Source organism: Mus musculus, chromosome 6 (assembly GCF_000001635.26).
Source record: "Mus musculus strain C57BL/6J chromosome 6, GRCm38.p6 C57BL/6J".
Classification (NCBI taxonomy): domain Eukaryota; kingdom Metazoa; phylum Chordata; class Mammalia; order Rodentia; family Muridae; genus Mus; species Mus musculus.
This window is the reverse complement of record NC_000072.6, coordinates 53,756,835-53,777,342: the sequence shown is the minus strand read 5'-3', so window position 1 is coordinate 53,777,342 and position 20,508 is coordinate 53,756,835. Positions and strand designations below refer to the sequence as shown.

At 42.8% G+C, this 20,508-nt stretch overlaps 1 non-coding gene across 1 annotated transcript; it reads left to right on the top strand.

Annotated features, from left to right (window-relative positions):
- Nucleotides 12,867-12,985, top strand: LOC115490491. Its single transcript, XR_003956643.1, has one exon. It is a non-coding gene; the product is annotated as a small nucleolar RNA SNORA40 (small nucleolar RNA).
- Nucleotides 12,986-20,508: the final 7,523 nt, after the last annotated feature.

Sequence of the window (20,508 nt, the reverse complement as noted above, 5' to 3'; positions counted from 1 at the left end):
GAAGGATTTATCTAAGCTTTTATGGTCTCTGCCTCTACATCAGAGGTCATTGCATCTGTGTCTATAATGGTATATTTACATGGCATGTATTCAATATGTACCCTACATGGTAAGCATTTTTCTCTTTCAAATCTTTAATGTAAGGTAATTTGATGGTAGCTTACCTGAGGCATGGGTCAGCTGGTGGCCTTCATGGTACACTAGTCTTTTATTGATATAAAGAAGCTCTCTTTGATTCTCACAGTGCTGCATGCCATGAAATTGTTCTTCCTGACACGGTGGTTGCCACCATTACTAATTTTACAGTACATTTTCCAGCAAACACTGCTTGCATTTAGTTTTCCCACTACGTCCCTGAGCTATATAGTCTTAGGATTTTGGTCACGCAAGCAGTGTTGGGTCTGGGTTCTAGCTTGTGGACTGGGCCTTAAGTCAAATCAGATGTTGGTTGGTTACCCCCCACAAGGTTTAAGCCACCACTGCCCTAGCACATCTTGCAGGCAAGACATCACTGTAGATCAGCGTTTGTGGATGGGTTGGTGTTTGCATTTCTCTCTTGGTAGCCTACAGTGTACCTTTCTATCTCAAAGATACTAGGATGTAGGGCTGAAAGCTCTAGGAAGTGCCAGCTCTGTGTTCTCTATGTTTAATGAGTTGTGTAGATGTTGTCTTCAGTAAAGGGGCTGTCAGTTTGTGGAGAGCAATAAACTGACTTATCAACAGCCTGGCTTGTTGTGGAATTCCCAATGAGGCCCTTTTGGCTAATATCTCAATTTGATGTAACCTAATCCTGGTATTAGAAGCTTCCCTTTGTCTCCAGAGGTGTTCATTTGACTTTGTGATGCTCCCATTATCTGACGATTTCATTTAGATCACCTTCATACATGTATATATTTTAGGAATCTTCGATTGCATTAGTTTCCACAGTGCTCCCCAAGTGACCCTTCATTTTAGCTGTCTCTCCCTATAGTTCCTTCCTTGTCCCCATCTTCCCTCCACCTCCCCAGCTGATCCTTCCATTCTAGCCCCAAACCCATCCCTAACTATCTTTTCTATTTCTCTTTCCTAATGGGTTCTGTCCTCCCTGGTCCCTTACTCCATACCAAACCTCTGTGAGCTTATGTATTGTAGCTTGGCTATCACTGACTTAAGAACTAATGTCTACATATGAGTGAATTCATGCCATATTTGTCTTTCAGGGTCTGGATTACCTCACTCAGGATTTCTTCTAGTCCCATCCATTTGCCTGCAAATTCATGATGTCATTGTTTTAAACAGCTGAGTAATACTCCATTTTGTCAATGTACCACCTTTTCTTTGTCCATTCTTCTGATGAAGGGATTCTATGTTGTTTTCAGTTTCTGACTATTATGAGTACAGCAGCAATGAACACAGTTGAGCAAGTGACTCTATAGTAGGATGAAGCATCCTTTGAGTGTGTGCCCAAGAGTGGCATAGCTGGATCTTAAGGTAGATTGATTCCCATCTTCCCGAAGAACTGCCACACTGATTTCCAACATGCCTTACAAGTCTGCACTCCCACCAGCAGTGGATGAGTGTCCCCTTATTCTGCATCCTCACCCGCATGAGTTGTCATTTGTCTTATTGATCTTGGCCACTTCTGAGTGGCATACGATGAAATCACAAAGTAGTCTTGATTTGCATTTCCTGGTGGCTAAGGATGTTGAATAGTTTTAAAGTGTTTCTCAGCTACTTGAATTTCCTCTTTTTGTGAATTCTGTTTAGATCTTTGCCCCATTTTAAAATGGAATTGTTTGTTTTCTTGATATCTAAGTTTTTGTTTTTTAATTCTTTAGACATTTTGGATATTAGCCCTTTATCAGATGTGTAGTTGGTAAAAATCTTTTTTTCATTCTATAGACTGACACTTTGCCAGTTTCTCACTTCCCTGAGGTCCCATTTAAAAAAAAAAGTTTTATCTTAGTGCCCTGCACTAACAATGTTTTGTCTAAGAAGGCTCCTGTGCTGATGAAATCAAGGCTATTCCCCACTCTCTCTTTTATCAGGTTCAGTATGTCCAGTGTTCTGTTGAGGTCATTGGTCCATTCCGAGTTGAGTCTTGTGCAGGTGATGGGTGTGAATCTATTTGCAATCTTCTACATAAACCATCCAGTTTGACTAGCACCAATTGTTGAAGATGCCCGTCTTTTTTCCAGTATGTGTTTCTGGTTTCTTTATCAAAAGCCAGGAGTCTACAGGTATGTGGATTTATATATGGGTCTTCAATTCGTTTCCATTGATCAACATGTCTGATTTTATGTCAATACCATACTGGGTTTTTTGTTCCGTTTAGTTTGTTTTTGCTTTTTACTTTTGCTCTGTAGTACAACTTGAAATCTGGAATGGTGATTCCTCCAGCAGTTCCTTTAATTGTTCAGGATTGGTTTAGATATACTGGGTTTTTGTGTTCCCATATACAGCTGAGCTTTGTTTATTCAAGAACTGTGAAAATTTATACTGGAAATTTTGATTGGGATTACATTGAATCTATAGATTGATTTTTGCTGAATGACCTGCTGAAGCATGCCTGAGTCTCTGGACTCTTACTCAACCATGGTGGGTGATCTTTTTGCTGTGTTCTTAGATTCAGTTTGCAAGTATTTTATTGAGAATTTTTGCCTCTATGATCATAAGGGAAATTTGTCTGTAATTCTCTTTCTTTGCTGGGTCTTTATGTAGTTTTGGTATCAGGGTAACTGACCTTGTAAAAGGATTTGGGCAATGCTCCTTCTGTTTATATTTTGTGAAATAATTAGAAGAGTATTGGCATTAATGCTTCTTTGAAGGTCTGGTAGAATTTTCTGCTAAATCCATCTGGCCCTGGACTTTGTTTTGCCTGGGAGTTTTATTTACCATTTCTATTTTATTAAGTGTTATAGGTCTGTTTAAATTGCTTACCTGATCTTGACTTTATTTTGGTAAGTAGTATGTATTGAGAAATTTATGCATTTCCTGTAGGTTTTTCAGTTTTGTGGAATACAGGTTTTAAAAGTACTTCCTTATGTTTCTCTGGATTTCCTTTGTGTCTATTATGTGTCCCTTTTCATTTCTGATTTTGCTAATTTGGATAATCTTTCTCCCTCTTTTAGTTAACTTAAATACAGTTTTTTTAATTAATTAATTAATTAATCTTTTTTTTTTTACACTCCACATTTTATTTCCCCATCCCTGTCCATCCTCCAACTGTTCCACATCCCATACCTCCTCCTCACCCCCTGTCTCCATGAGGATGTCCCTACCCCCTACCCCATCTGACCTCTAAACTCCCTGGGGAGTCTCTTAAGGGTTAGGTGCATCATCTCTGAATGAACACAGATCCAGCAGTCCTCTACTGTATATTTGTTAGGGGCCTCATATCAACTGGTGTATGCTGCCCATTTGGTGGTGCAGTGTTTGAGAGATCTCAGGGATCCAGATTAATTGATACTGTTGGTCCTCCTACAGGGTTGCCCTTCTCCTCAGCTTCTTTCAGGTTTTCCCTAATTCAACAACAGGGGTCAGCAGCTTCTGTCCATTGGTTCGGTGTGAATATCTGCATCTGACTCTTTCAGCTGCTAGTTGGGTCTTCCAGAGTATGGCCATGCTAGGTCCCTTTTTGTTAGTGCTCCATAGCCTCAGTAATAGTGTCAGGCCTTGGGACCTCCCCTTGAGCTGGATCCCACTTTGGGCCTGTCACTGGACCTTCTTTTCCTCAGGCTCCTCTCCATTTCTATCCCTGTAATTCTTTCAGACAGGAACAATTATGGATCAGAGTTCTGACTGTGGGATGGCCCCCTTCCCTCATTTGATGCCCTCTTCTTCCTGCTGTAGGTGAGCTCTATAAGTTCCCTAGCCCTACTGTTGGGCATTTCATTTAAGTCTCTCACCTCCCAGGTCTCTGGTTCATTCTGGATGGTCCCCCCAACCTCCTATCTCCAGAGGGTGCCTGTTTCCATTCTTTCTGCTGGCCCTCAGGACTTCAGTTATTTTCCCTCACCCAATACCAGATCAGGTTCCCCTCCCCCACCACTTCCCCACCCTGTTCACTTTTCCTGCCAGGTCCCTCCCTCCCTTCCCACTTGTGATTGCTTTCTTCTCCCTCCCAAGTGGGACCGAGACATCCTCATTTGAGCACTTCAGCTTGCTGACCTTTTAGAGTTATGTGGAGTGTATCTTGGGTATTCTGTACTTTTTTCTCTTTTCTTTTCTTTTCTTTTCTTTTCTTTTCTTTTCTTTTTTTTTCTTTTCTTCCCTTCCCTTCCCTTCCCTTCCCTTCCCTTCTCTTCTCTTCTCTTCTCTTCTCTTCTCTTCTCTTTTCTTTTCTTTTCTTTTCTTTTCTTTTCTTTTCTTTTCTTTTCTTTTCTTTTCTTTTCCTTCCCTTCCCTTCCCTTCCCTTCCCTTCCCTTCCCTTCCCTTCCCTTCCCTTCCCTTCCCTTCCCTTCCCTTCCCTTCCCTTCCCTTCCCTTCCCTTCTCTTCTCTTCTCTTCTTTCTTTTCTTTTCTCCTCTTCCTCCTCCTCCTTCTTCTTCTGGCTAATATCCACGTATTAGTGAGTACATACACACCATGCATGTCCTTTTGCATTTGAGTTACCTCACTCAGGATGATATTTTGTAGTTCCATCCATTTGCCTGCAAAACTCAGGATGTCCTTATTCTTAATAGCTGAGTAGTATTCCATTGTGTAAATGAACACATTTTCTGCATCCATTCTTTTGTCATGAGACATTTAGGTTGTTTCCAGCTTCTGGCTATCACAAACAAGGCCACTATGAACATTGTGGAACACATGTCACTGTGGCAAGGTGGGGCATCTTTTGGGTATATTTCCAAGAGTGGTATAGCTGGGTCTTCAGGTAGATCTATTTTCAATTTTCTGAGGAACCTCCAGATTGATTTCCAGAGTGGTTGTAGCAGTTTGCAATCCCACCAGCAATGGAGGAGTGTTCCCCTTTCTCCACATCCTCTCCAGCATCTGCTGACACCTGAAGTTTCGATCTTAGCCATTTTGATTGGTGTAAGGTGGAATCTCAGGGTCGTTTTGATTTGCATTTCTCTGATCATTGGACTTTGGACATTTCTTTAGGTGCTCCTGCAGTTAGCTTTCCTGGCTGGAGTGGCTTGCAGGTTCCTAGGGAATAATTAGTTTTAAATTAAAAAGCACTGGAAAGAAGTGTAACATACATATAGAAACAAGAGTGAACACCCTAAGGTAGCTAGATCCTTGATCCAGAAATGGAAAATCACCAACACTGCAGAGGGTTCCCAGGCCCCCTTCTCAGCAAAACTCTGCTCCAAAGAGAAACTAAGTCACCTTCTAACATCATAGCTCAGTTATTCTATCTGACCAATGAACTCCTTGGGCTTGCCCTGCTTTGGTTAGACTTTTTTCATAGCTTGTGCCTACAGTAGCTATGCATGTGCTTCTGTGGAGAAATAGCACACCATCTTCTTTCTGAATGGAAACTCATTTCATTGAATGTACCACAGTACATTGCCATGGCTTGCACAGCTTAGATCCAGAAATTTGATGGGGGCTGTAAAGGAATGGAGGAAGGATAGATGCAGACACAGATACAGACAAAGCTGGGGTCAGGTGGGCTGTGCATACTCTGGTGGAACCTCACCAATTACTGCTGTGACTGAGAACTTCTGCACTTTAGCTAGTCTCAGTAGGTTTCTGTAGGTGAGCAGTCTCGGGTTCAAACATCCGAGAGGAGGGAGCTGCAGCTGCTAGTTTTTGCACATCCTGATCAGTCATTACTAAATCATACTTGGACCAAAGAAAGAAGGCTTTGTCAATTCCAAGTCTGACCCATGAGGGAAAAGTCTTTGCCAAATTCCCATGGGCCCAGTTCCTTGGTTCTTGGCATGGCCAGCTCATGTCAAACAATACACAGTATCTCTAAGTTTCACCTGCTCAAAACTTCACTTGCTCTTTATGGCACATCGATAGTTATGATGGATGGACATCTAGTTGTTTCCAGTTTGGGCCTCATATGAGCACTCTGACCGCTCCTTGCCCAGGTTTCATGTAAACACACACATATACATTTTGGTTGGGTGTAAGACTGAATTCAATTTGTTGAATAATTGGATGCACAGATTTTCAGACAGAGTAAATACTGTCAAATAATTTTCTAATACTGTAGTAAAAACCAGAGAGATTCTAAACTTATTAGGCTTACACATATCAATCAGTGTCTTTTCAGTCACTGTCTTGCTGTGTGTTGTGGTGGCTGGTCTAAGCATGTGGCATCTCTGCCTAGTGAGGACCATCCCTGGTTCTGCAATGTCCTTCTAAGATCAGGTACAGATAAATTCTGTTGTTGTTGTTGCTGTTGTTTTGCATGTATCCCCAGAATCTTATGTGTTGAAAACTTAATTTCTAAATTCATATGTTGCTGGTATCAGATGCAGTTGTTGTTAGGTTATTAATGTTAAATGAAATCGGAAAAGAGGGGTTCCTGTGTTAATACTCTTAAATGAGGAGTGGAGGAAAAAGGCTGCTGTTGGCCTACAGTTTTGGAGGCCAGTTGGCCATGCTGCAACTGAACTCATGGCAAAGCATCATGTTGCTGTACACAAGCAAGGTGATTCTCCATGACGACAGTCCTATCGTCTGTGAGGCAGGCGATCACAAGGAACAAGAAAGCTCACCTTCTGATTTGATTTGATTTGATTTGGTGGCAGATTTGTTTTATGCTGCTGGCAAGCCCATTGGGCTTTCGCATCTCTTGTCCTGAGCTCAGCTCCATGGTCTTTACAAGCCAATGGAAACTCTTCCCTAAGCATAGTAATGAAGTGACTGTGAGCCTCCGATTTTGATGCTGTGGATTTTCATGTGTTTTGCTGAGGCTCCGAAGGAGGTCTCCTCCTAACCTAACAATAGCCGGAGGTACCACAATCCTTCCACCACTGAATGTACCGTATCTTTCTAACCAGCTTCTTTACACTACATTCTTTTTAAATTATAATTTCTTTGGTTCTGAGAATTTCCTACACATTCAAAATAAAGCATGATCTTTGCCCCACTTCCCACCTCCAGCCCCCCATATTCCTTCAGCATGTCAACTTCAGGTCTTTTTTTTTTTTAACCTACAAAATTAAAGTAGTGCTACCTGTGTGTGCGTGGATGTGGGACAACCCTCTGGAGCACGGGAAGCCTACCAGTGGGGATGTCATCAAGGAAGGACAAGTCTCCCATTCCCAACAGCTGTCAACTGCCAACAGCTCCTCAGTAAGGGGTGGGCTCTAGAAAACACCTTCATCACCTATGCTGGAACCTTGGCTGGCTTGATCTTGTGCAGGTCTTTGTGGGATCAAAATGTCTTCTAAATATTTGTGTGTGCTTGTATTCATAGACCTCAACTGCTCTCAACCTTGGTCAGAGCTTTTCTTTTCCCAGTGGATGGGAATTGATGTAGAGATGCATAAATGTCAGAGTGCTGAGAGTTAGAGCTTGAGTGCTCAGATCTAGATGGAACGTTTTTATTACCCCCCCACAGACATACACGCACACATATACACACATGCACACACATACACACACATACATATATACACACATATATACATACACACACATATACACACAGACAGACACACATACATTTATGCACACATGCAGACATATGTACACATACACACATACACATACATAAATACACACACACACACGCACATACATAAATACACATACACACACACACACACACACACACACACACACACACACACGAGCTTGTAGAAGAGGAGGCAGTAAGACTGTAAGAGGAGTGCCCTGGGATGCTGCCTTCTGCCCGGGATATGTCAATGCATTCAATGTACAGCATTTTATTCCAGTCCCAGGCACGGTCAGGACAAGGTGCTGAGTTCTTTCATTCATTTCTTTAGTGGCTTCCACTGCTCTGACCTCACGGAAGTCATTTACCCACGCTTGAGGTAATTCGATTGAGCTCATCTCTGAGACTCCTTCCAACGGAAAAATTTCTACTTTCATAAAATGCCATATAGAACCTTGCTTAATTTTCAACCTTAAACCAGAGGTGGCCACCAAATGAAGTTGTGGGAAGCAGAGCTTCAGTGTTGGCAAGCTACGCCCAACACACAAACACTCACAGTTCCCTCCTGTTGAACTCTATCTAGTGACCTCGGGTGTGAAGTGAAATGCCCTTATCACCAACAGGAGATGTTTGGCTGCCTCTCACTGGTACCAAGGACGTTTCTTCTGCCACCATTGACCACTGCTCAAGCTCCTGCTCCAGCCGGCTAACACATTAACCATACCTTGAAGGACCCTCAGGGAGACTTAAAGGAAGCTTTTAAAAGTGTAATATTTTATTACGTATTTGAGAATTTTGCACATGCATACAATGTCTTATGATCCTATTCACCCCGACTCCTCAGTCCAACGCTGACTGGATCCACCTCAACTCCCCAACCTCTCCCAGCTGGATTAGTGTCTTCATTTATTAATTTTTTAATAGCCCACCAGTTTGTGCTGCCCATATACTCATGAATGTGGGGTCACCCACTGGAGTGTGGTTGGCCTACCTGGGGTCACAAACTGACTCTGTCTTCCCAGAAGCCGTCAGTTGTTAATGGTTCCTCAACTGGGGGCGGGGCCTCGTCAGCCCCTCCCCACTCTGGGCCTGAATGCTGACAGACTTGGATCTTAAACTACAACCGCTGTGAACTCAGGAGCACAGAGAGCGATCACATCCAGAAGACACTGTTTTGCTTTGGTGTTCCCAGATCTCTGGCTAGGATATTTTTTACATCCCTCGTCCATGACAGTCCCTAAGCCTTGGGAAGGCTGTATGGTATCTACAGCCCATCTGTGACTGAGCACTCCACTTACGCTCTGAACTTTGACAAGTTGTGAATTTCTCTATTAACCATCTGCTGTGTAAAGGAACTTCCTTAATGAGGTCTGGGAGCTGCACTCATCTGTGGGTATTGAATATGTACAAATTTGAGAGCAGGGTGAAATGATCTCCTTTTAGCAAAATAATACTGGTACACTTGCCCCTGGGGCCTTTGAGCCCATGGCTGTATTTACAGAACCAGGCATGCATTTCTTTCTATGGAGTGAGCCTTAAATCCAATCAGAAAGTGATTGGTGACCCACATAGCACCTGTGCCACAAATGCACCCTTGGACTTATCCTGCTAAGACAGTCGTTACTACAATTCACCTCTCTCTATGCATCCTACCACATGCTCCCACATGGCACCTTCCAGTTCTATCTATGAAAGCTAGCCATCAGGGAGAAAGCTTTCAAGTTAGTACCAACTTGATTTCTCCATGTCTTGTGACCAATATGTGTGGTGTCTTCAGCAATAATCTCTTACCACTAATTTCTGGTGGGCAACCAGGAGCAATGCCAATACCTTGTATTGCTCAGGGGGCAGACCTTGGGGACCCATGACTAACAACTGGAAGGGAGGTGCCCTACAGCTGGCAATGCCTCTTCATCTGGGACAACCAATATCCCTATATGGGATAGTTCCGATTGAACTCTGTATGAACGTAATACATACGGAAATGTAGACATTTAAGATGCTTTATAATAGTAATTTCTACATGGCCTTTCAAACATCCTTACTGTTATCTCTCCTCATCCTTTCTCACGCCCACCCTCCCATCTTTCTCCTCATTAAATCCTTGACCCCCATTACCACCTCCCCCTTCATATTACCTGTATTCTACTATCTCACTCACTTAAGATCTTCTACCTCCCTACCAATGGTTCCTTTATAGTTTTATGTATTCTGTAGGTACTTTATGTTCAAACATGGAAATCTAAAGATTTGATACTAAGTTCTACATATAAATGAGAACATGTGACATTTGTCTTTCTAGGCCTGGGTGAACTACTACAATCTCTGAAATGCTAAATAATAAAAAAGGGACAGAAATGGAGATATAAAATAGGGTTTTATACTCTCCACCTTTCCCCCCTTGAGTATATAGTTTTTTTAAAAAATATTTTTTCCTTCATTCTGCTTAAGAATGGAGATACTGCAATGCAGTATTTCTATTTGCTTATTTAATCCTTATGAGTCTCCTTGGTAGTACTGTCTGTCATAAGAACAAACTTATAGGTCAATGAACCATTGCAGAAAGCCAAAAATTCCAGACATAAGTAAAGTCACATATTTTATCTGTTCTGCTAAGCCAGGTTTTCCCCTTCTGGCTAACTCTTTGGAGCTAATGGTTGTGAGGTTGTGATGGGTACGAAAGCAACAGAGCCCCAGGATGGAAATATGTGACTGATTCCTGTACAATAAAGCAATAAAGCAAAAGTTTCTTTTAAATGTTTACTTTAAATTATGTCCTTATATCATCAAACTTGGGGAGTCACAGACTATGTCCCAAGTTGGGTCCATCCTTTCAATCTCAGTAAAGCAAGTAAAAGAGGCAAATTAAAAGTAGAGAGTATCAGTAGGAGATCTATTTGATGTGGCCACATTAGGACAGGACAAAGCTGTCCAGCAACCCTCCCGAGACTTTAGGGTCCTGGCGTGAGATCAAAGTTTAAACAGAAAGCCAAGGAAGGCTAGGCACATCTAAGCAGTTGGAAGCATGGTGTGATCCCACCAACCAGCGACTCATCTCATCTGACTCATCGTTATCTGGGTCCTAGTTTCATCCTGTAAGGTGATCTGACAAGCTGTGAAATCTCCTTCTGGGTGAGAGACAAGTTCCCTCCCTGTTTTTCTCTGAGCATGAAATTATTTGGAGAATTTTTATTTCTGGGATCTCGGGGGTGGGGGAGGGGACAGTCACTATTTCAACAGTCTGATATATTGACACAAGTGTATCTTCAGAATATCTTATTTCCCTCAGACCAGTTCTACAGCTATGCATGGCTCTGTGTGTGCAAGTGCCCACGGAGGCCAGAAAAGGGTATCAGATCCCGGGGAGCGGGAGCAGCAGGAAGTTGTGAGTCACCGAGTGTAGGTGCTGGAAGACAAGCTCTGCTCTTTTATAAGAGCAGCAAGTGCTCTTAATCTCTGAACGTTTCTCCATCCCCTGCTTTGGAGGTTAAATGTAGTGTGGGTAAAACTTTCAGAACATCATCTTTTGGAGTTCACAGTGCTTATGATTTTAGCCTCAAAGACATTGTTTACAGTCTAAACATCCATGCTCTGTCCACAGTGAAGAAAAGTGTGATTCTCCTAAAAGTAAGTATGGCAAGCACAGATCCATAGTATTTTAGTATAAAGAGGCTCCTGAAAATGACCTGCAGGTTTATGGAAACATTCCACGGGGAAGCAGAGGAAGTAACGGAAACACAGCCAGGGGCCAGGCCACATGTGCCTTGCCTTTAGAAGAAAGCCAGGTGTCCCACTGGAGCCAGGTGAGGCATGCTCATAAAATGCACATTTCTCTACTGGAAGACAGCAGGACCTGTGACGCTCCACATCAAAGGTTGTGAAGGTACCCATCATCCTTTGCGTCCGTGGAGACACCCACAGGTCAGGCTGTGCTTAAAACAAGAAAGGACGAAGAGAATTGCTTCAGAACACTCGGCCTCAGTGCTGAGGTGGACTTCCTGTGTTTCATTTGAAAAGCAAGCTAGAATTTAAGACTGAGTCGTGAATACATTCTCACAAAGGGAAAGGGGATAACGAGAAAGGAAAAAGTAATAAACCTGCATTTAAAATTCTGTCCCTGAGAGCTATTACTTGCTTTCTTTTTATTTTCTTTTCCATTTGTGTGTGTGTGTGCACATGTATGTGGGTACTCATGCGTGTATGTGTACACGTGGAGGGCTACGGTTGATACTGGGATTCATCCTCTGCCTTCTACCTTGCTCACTGAAGCAGGGCCTCTTAATCAAACCCAGATTTTACTGATATGGCCAGCCTTGCTAGCTAGCCAGCGTTCTCTGGGGATTCCCCGTCTCTGCCCTTTGAGAATGGAATTATTGGTAGGCCACTGCTCACACTTGCATTCTGGGGAACTCACATAGCAAGGACAGAGCCATCTTTCCAATCCAGAAGCTGTTACATTCTCAGCAGAACCTGTCAAGTTTTTTTTTTTTTTTTTTTTTTTTTTGTTAGGTAGAACTTTGAACATCATCTCTCCAAACCTCTTTCTTTCTCATTCATTTTGGTCACACAGAGTTAAAGTCCCCACTGTATTCTAGGCAGACTCAAAAGAGTTAGTCTGTTTTCCCAGTGTCACCTAGGACTCAGTATGCCTCAATATGCCATAGTGAGTCCTGATCGGGGCAGCCTAAACTTTCACACACATACTCTGCCAGCTTCTATGGGTCAGGAATCTAGGGCAGTTACTTCAGGTCTTCTCCTCAAGCTGTGGTCAGTGTTAACAAGAATCAAGACGTCCATAGAACCTCAAATGGGGAAGGGTACACTTCCAAGCTTATTCATGTTCTTGGTGACAAAATTCACATCCTCGTGAATTTTCAGTTCGTTAGACTGAGGCTTTGGGCTCTATAGTGATACCAGCTAGAGGTGTCCCTGAGGCTCGCTTTGCATCAATAAACCAATAAATAGGTCTGTGATCAAAATGGAAGTAATAATATTTTTAGCTGGTCACAGCATGCCCCTATCACCACTGTCATATGGTCCATCTTCCATCCAGAAGAAGGGGATTATATTTGGCTGTGACTACTACGAGGTCAAAAGACATTTGTGGCTAGCTTAGAAGTCTGTCACAGAGAGTATGGCCACAGAAAATAGACTTTAGGTTAAATAGACAAAAATGGATTCCTCTTTCTCGAGCCACACAGAGCAGTGCCAGAAGGGAGCCTATTTGCTTTCTACCAGCAATACGTTAGTTCTCTAATATCCTACTTACTGCTAGTTTGAGAGGTGATAAATCTGTTTTAAGTAGCATTTGTATGTTTCCGATAAACTTATGGACAAAGGCATAGAAGACAGGTGCAAAAATAAAACCTCTTTTTACAACCCAGAACGCTGATGAGTTTCGATACATGTGAGACAAAGAACACCATACTAAGACAGCTCAAAACGATGATGGTCCTGACAACGAGGTGTTTCCAAGCACTGATGATTTAAATGCATAAGAACTGAGAAACCTCGGATGTGTTTGATAAGTGTTCCTAGTCTCATATGCTAGAACAGTGGTTCTCAACCTGTGGGTCAAGACCCCTTTGGGGATGGAATGACCCTTTCACAGGGGTCGCCTGAGACCCTCGGAAATATCAGATATTTATGTTAGAATTCACGAGAGCAGCTAAATTACAGTTATGAAATAGCAAGGAAAATAACTTATTTTTTTATGGTTGGGAATCACCACCACAGGAGGACCTGGATTAAAAGGTCATAGCATCAGGAAGAGCTGAGAACCACTGTGCTTGATGAAGATCGTCACCTTTACCCTACCCCGTATGGCTTGTCTTGACTGAGTTCTGGTAACGCATCAAGAATGGGTGTACCACTCTAATCTGTAGTAGAAGGTGGCGACGTTTTCATAGCTTTCATTTTCAGAGCTTTGTGGCTTTAATTTTTGGTTGTGACACTATTTCCAAAAGAACAGTCTGTTTTGGATGCAAACATTTTATAGTGCTGTGTGCTAGTTCTCATTTAATATGGGAGTTTTAGAGGACCCCAAACTCAGGTATAAAGCTGGAGGTAAGCGGGGGTGCATACAGTAGCACTTGCCGTCATCGCACGAACTGAGACAGAAGCATTGGGTGGCAGAGATAGACAGCTTGCATCGAGTTGTACAGTCTTTGAGTCTGGTTAACTTTGGTGTGTGAGGTTTTTATTTATTTAAAATTTGAAAGCAAATAAAGTAAGGTCCAAACGCATTTCAGCCATGGCCATCACAGTCCATGGGGCCCTGATGCCACGTTCTTTACAGTGGTTTACCTTACATTAGGGCAGCCGTGGAAGTCATTATCTGAACAAGGGGACAGAATGGGCCAGCCACTGTTAACAATTGCAGAAGAAATGACAGTGGTGAACTGGGGCCGTTGTTGTTGTTGTTTGATGAACCTGGCCAGGCTGTGTGCCACTGCCTTATAGTGAGAATGGAGCAAGAATCATTCTTTAACCCAGGAGTCTCTGCTTGAGCAGCAAAGTAGGAAGGAGGCGTGGAGTCCACACTAATTGTAATGGGTGCAGGGCTGAGGCTGGATCACATGCTGACCTGTGCCTCTTTGTGAAATCAAGGACCATAGAGGTCTCCTCTGACAAGGGGTAGCACAACTTTGCCACTGTCGTTCTTCTCTGTGCCTTTTCCTGGCTCTATAATAGCCCTGCCTACCTTAACACCTTTTCTTTTACTTCACTTCTAATATTTCCAAATTCACTTATGCGGGGGAGACAGCTAGGTTTGCCAGTGGTTGATGTTTGAACGAACGAGTTACTCCTTAATAGAGCACTGATATGGCATTTCCAATGGAAAGCCGTGGTCCGGTTTTTCATCAACCCCTTGCTTCAGTGCGGAAACCTGAAACCTCGCCCTCTGCTAGTCATCACTCTTTCTTTTTGCACAGGCAACAAACTCCTCAGCAGAGCCCGCAGCAGGCATGTGCTCCAGTGAGCTGATCAATTAAAGGCAGCAAGCGATTGGCAATGTTTGTTGAAGCTCATGGAAATGCTAACTTGGCTACAGGGCAAGCCTTCCTGGAACAATGTCTTGCTAAAATTGAATACTTTTCTGGAAGAAACAAAAGCTGGTAAAACATTTAAGTCAAATCGATCTTTAAACAGGATTCTGAACATGGAAACCATTTCTATACACACATGGCATCCATTAGAAATGAGGGCTAGGAAAATTTCTCCTGTGCAAGACTTTCCAGAAGGAAAGAACATCCGCGATAAAGCTTGCCCTCCCACGGCTCCTTAGAGAACAGTACCTCACCCAAGTCCAAACTCTCAGTCACTCAAGCACAAGCGCTGTGTATGACAGTCTTCACGATCACCATCTTCTTGCATTTTACTTCCACCATAATACCAATAACCTCATTGTGACCCAGTTATATGCTAAAATATTTCAAACTTTGTAAAACACAAATGCTCCTAATGCTCTCCCTCCCCAGACACAATCACTATTTACTATGTATTATGCATCTTTCCATTTCTGTGCAAGCATGTGTATAAACCATACTAGTTGTAAATGCTTTTAATAGATTGCTTTCTCTTATTAAAAGCTTGCTGTTGTGTGCACGATAGAGCACAAGTCTATCAGTAGCTTTCAGGAAGAGGAATTGGAACTGTGGAGCCAAAGGATAAGCTTGTTTTAATTCTGATAAATGCTATCAGTCTCTGTGAGTGTGTGTGTGTGTTGTTGTTGTTATTGGTGGTGTGTGTGTAGATGTGGTGGTGGTGGTAGTGGTGTGGTGGTGGTGGTGACGGTGATGGTGTATATGTGCGTGTTTGTGTATGTGTTATTGGTGGTGGTAGTGTTGGAGGTGCATGGGCAGATTTGGTGATGGTGGAGGTGATAGTGATGGTGATGATACTGACGGTGTGTGTGTGTGTGTGTGTGTGTGTCTGTGTGGGTCCATCCCACAGTTTAGCTGTAGAGAACTTTCCCTTTATTCTGCCTGTGTGCTTCATATCCCTTTCTCCTTTTAGTCTAAGTGATAAATTTGACCTTCTTGCAGATTTGACTTTTTTGACTTAGCATTGTCCTCAGGTGTATTTTTGCACATTTGTGTTCCATTTCTATTTCCTCCTCTTGGACCACGTGCCTGTTTTCCCCCTGATGGCTCCTCCCTCCTTCAAACTGAGCATTTCCCCTGGCTCCGGGTGGAGCCCACCATTTGCACAGATATTCTCCAAATCCTGCCTCCTTGTGCTTTAGGGACAGGTCAACCTCCAAAGCATTTTTATAACCCCTTTGCTGCGATGGCTCTGGGCTTCAAAGCACAGGAGGTCTATCTCTCCCCAGATGGATGTGAGCACTGGATGCCGGTTCTGCTTGCCTCTCTCCAGGCTTCCCTCAGTGATGCTGGCCCTCAGCTCAGTGTCTACAACCAGGCTTCTTTAAGGCAGCCTTAGCTTGCCCTCATTTCTTCTGCCTTTCTCTAGATTCTTGTGAAATCCTGTGGTGATAAAGAGGTTCTGTGCTGCTCTTTGAAGTATGGCCGTCTCTTGCAGAGGCTGGCTTCATCTGGGCAATATGGGAAGACTTGGTGCAGCTGGGAATGCGTTTTTCATTTAGCCAAAGGGATGCTTTTGGCATCTATGGAACTAGAAGGCCCTTATTCATCTTTTGGGTTTATATATTTTCTTAAAGGTTGCGATTTGCATTTCTGTTCTCTATCTCCTTTTGCATTGCTGTCTGAGAAATGCAAAACCCGTGGGGGAAAGTAGGCCTGGCTTTGGGGAGATTTCAAATGCAGCTCTCCTTTGTGTCACTGGAGGCGGCCCCAGTCCTTCCCGCCAAGGCCAACTGCCTGCAGGGTAATGGATTATCTTCCTCTCTGCAGACTCCACGGGAGATGTTCTCAACGGTTTATGCATTCTGGCCTGAAAACACTCCCTGCAGAAGGGAGAATTCTTCCTGTGTTCCCCAGCAGAGGTCCCTGGGGACTGAATCTGGCTCGCAGTGTAAACCCCATGTGCTATAAAGAGAAGATCAAGGGCAGATTTGGCACTAAGTGGTTGTTCCAAAGTTTCCAACTGGTCTAAGCTTTCAAAGACAAAGAGTGAGGAGTTGTGGTTGCTTTCACCTTGGGGAATACTTACAGGAGGTGTCTAAACACGCCTCAAAATGCCCGGATCTTAGCAGAAGGGAAGAGATCAGTAAACCTGTAAACAAAAAAGGTGACTGGTTCTGCTTTGGGATAAAAAAAAATAGGAAGGGGGAAGTGGAGGGGTTTACTCACAGGAGGAATAGGTTATTTGGGTGTTGAGCTTTTGTTTAGACCTCTGTCAGTGGCACCTTCAGCAATTGAAGCAAGAGATAAGTTTGTTAAATGTGTAATATATAAGGGAAATCAGCAAGAAAAACATGTGTGTGTGTGTGGGAGGTCCAAAGAGACAGAAACAAGTTTAAATTAAGAGAGAGGAGGGAGGGAGGGAGAGAGAGAGAGAAAAGAGAGAAAGAGAACAAAGAGAAAGAGAAACTGGGGGGCCAGAGAGAGAGAATGAATAAAAAGGAAGGAAATGGATGATAAGGAAGAGAAGGGAAAGGATGAGGGGGGCAAGCCCTCTGAGGTGAGTGGGTTATGGTGTTTGAAAACATCCTCAAGAGCAAAGCCAGCAGGCAGCTTCCTCACAGATGCCTCCTGGTTGTTGCCCAGAGCTTTAAGGACTGAAGGGTAGCAAACCCTCCACATTCCTGGTCACACTAAGCTTTGCTTTGAAATCCCTAAGGAGGCCTACAACTTGGGGGTTGAGGTGACAAAGGGCAGACTGAGGGAATTATTTATTTCCCTCTTTGCCATCTGGGCATCCTCATTAATTGAGTGGATTCATTTGGTGCCGGTTTCTGCTCCCTTCAGAGTTCTGGTCAGGAAAATTAAGAATCATGATTCTAACGGCTCACGTGGTCTGTGAGTCATGGCAGGATGCTTTAGTGCTCTGGCCTTCCCAGTTTGCTATGTTTTGATTTGCTGAGTTCTTTCTTCCTCTTTTGTGCAGTTTACTTATTATAATTATTAATGAGGAAACAGAAAAGTGGCTATTCAGTTGAACTTTAGGGAGCAGGACGTGATAAACAGTCTCTGTCTAGGATCTAACATTTGCCCCTAAATACAGTAATTATTAGGTTGCTTGATGATATGCTGGGTTTTACAAGGCTCTTATTAGGGAAAGAAAAAGAACATAATAAATCCACTAATGTGGGTAATGACTGGTATGGAAATTGAAAATGGTTCAAAATTAACCCACTCCTTTTTTCCACCTTCTAAATACCCCCCTGGGTCCTAATATTATTCATCACATAAATATACTTGCTCTTCATTTCAGCTAGTCCTTCCCTGCCAAGACACTCCAGAATTAATTGCAATTAAGTGCTATCTGGCCTTACCCAGGCATTGACAGGAGGCTCAACTGAAGGAAAATGTAACCAACCTGCAATGGCAGAGAGACGCACAAATGGTTCTGTGAGCTCCACATGCCTAGTTCAGTGTTAGCTCATGGGACTCCGAGGAACACCAAAAATGAAGGCACTCAATAAACAGAAGCTGTCTGCTCACGGTGACCACTGAAGGGCTACATAACCCTCTCTGCCTCCCTCTCTGCCCCCCACCCCCACCCCCGCCTCTGTCTCTCACTCCTGTCTCTGTCTCTGTCTCTGTCTCTGTCTCTGTCTCTCTGTCTCTCTCTCTCTCTCTCTCTCTCTCTCACACACACACACACACACACACACACACACACACTTCTGCATAGTAGAGACAACCCTATTTTAATGCAGACTTTTCTGTGTGTCTTTACCGGAAGTTATGACGGGGTCTGATGGAGTCTGATGCGGGAGGCACACACAGGAATACTCCCACACATTAAGCATGTGTGATTTTCAGGCTATATAAGACACTGCATTTACAAAATATTTCTTTGGAGTAAACTCTATATAGATGTCCCAGCTGTAGTCATTTACTGAAGATGAATCTGAACAACAATGTGTGACCTGAAAGGGACCTTCCTGTCGCCCTGCTTCCTGTCACCCCGATTCCTGTCACCCTGAGTCTTTCTATAAGCCTTCTGTTGGTGTTTAAACAGTTTCAATCTTACTTGAAATGTGAACAGAGTAAGCGAAAAACAGTTTAAACTCTTCTGGAATCAAATCCAGGCTCCACAAAACAAGATGGGAATGACAAAGACAAACAGTGAAGCCTTAGGTCTGAGGAAAGCCCATTAGGAAGCTGCTCCCGCAGTCAGAGAGAGAACAAGAGTGACACAGATTGACTGCTGTGCTGGGAGCATTGCCATTCAGATGGAGGAGAAATAAAACAACCCCAGAGATGACTGTATAGTCCAACACCACTGTAGCACAGAGCCAGCCAATGTAATAAGACACGAAAAGGAAGTTTAGATCTCAAAAGTAAAATATGATGTTGAAAGTAAGGTAAAAACATTCAGTGCACTGAGAAAAAAAAAATGGGTCCTTAGAATACAGCAAAGGATTGGTATTACATTTTCCAGAGCACCCTACAAATCAATAAAAGGTGATCAAGAAGCCATCAGCAAAAAGGGCAGAGGAAACAAAGAACAAATTCGCATGAGGTATGCTTTCAACGGTTAGTGGATTTGACCATTCTGAATTTTATCTTAATAATAATCAAATAAACCAACGAAAGCTCAACTCTTATTCATGATTGTAAACATGTTTTGAAAAGACTTATATGTTGAGGATTCGCAAATAAGGAGAATATAATTATAGTGAAGTCTTTCTGAAAAGCAAATCCACCACAATGCTCACTATGACTTTTACTTCTATTCATGTAGCATGGTAACACGCACGCACACACGCACGCACACACACAGTCAAGGCTGCTCATCACAGCTGTCTACATAAGTGCAAAAGTCTGTGCACTGGTGTATCAGTTTTCCAGAGCAGGGCCCTACAGACCAGGCAGCTTACACAACAGAGAGCTACATCTGCATACCACTCAATGCTGACACTGAACATCTGTGTGGTGGGTTCATCCTGTGACCTCTTAAGTTTACCAGTCTTATTAGATCAGGACACACTAATTACCTCTTTAAAGACCCGGTCTCCAAGTAGAGTCACATTACAAAGTATTAGAAAGCATCAGAACTTAGAGCCTAACATGAGTTTTGAGGGGATATGATTTAGTCTTTAATAGTCAGAAACAACATACATGCAAGACAGAAAAGTGGACATGGTACATTCAGGCCACATATACAGTCACTAATAAAAATGAGATAAATCAATGGAAAAAATTAAAATACTAAGGTAAGAATAATCAAATTTTATAGATGGTATAGTAGAATTTAACTAAAGAAGAAAGAGGAAATGACATGTCACATATATGTTTTAAATATTTTTATTATGAATCATGTGTACACATCCATGTCTGTGTTTGGATATGTGCATATGAGTGCAGGTGCCCACGGAGGCCAGAAGAGGGCACCAGATCCACGGAAGCTGGAATTACAGCTGGTTGTAAGGCATCTAATATGAGGGCTTGAAGCCAAACTCCAGTTCTCTGCAAGAACAGTACATTCTTAACCACTGAGCCATCTCCTCAGTCTCTTCACATACACTTTTAGCAAAGATAAAGGGGTAAAAATGAAAGAAGTTGTCCTCAGCATCTTTGGTAGACATTGCCATTAGGTTTGTGTTAACAGCATATTCTTTGAATAGGTAACTTAAAATATCATTTCTATTGTTTAAAAAAAATGCTAGCAAATTGAAATAGGCAGAATAAGACACAATGGAAGAATTCACAACTCTGAATCTGACCAGACAGCCTTGGATATCAAAATATAAGGGTGGCCAAGTTTCCCGTAGAAAATGGCATTGTGTTTGTATATAATCTATGCTATCCCCGATATGTTCAATTCCTCTTTAGACATAATACTGAATAC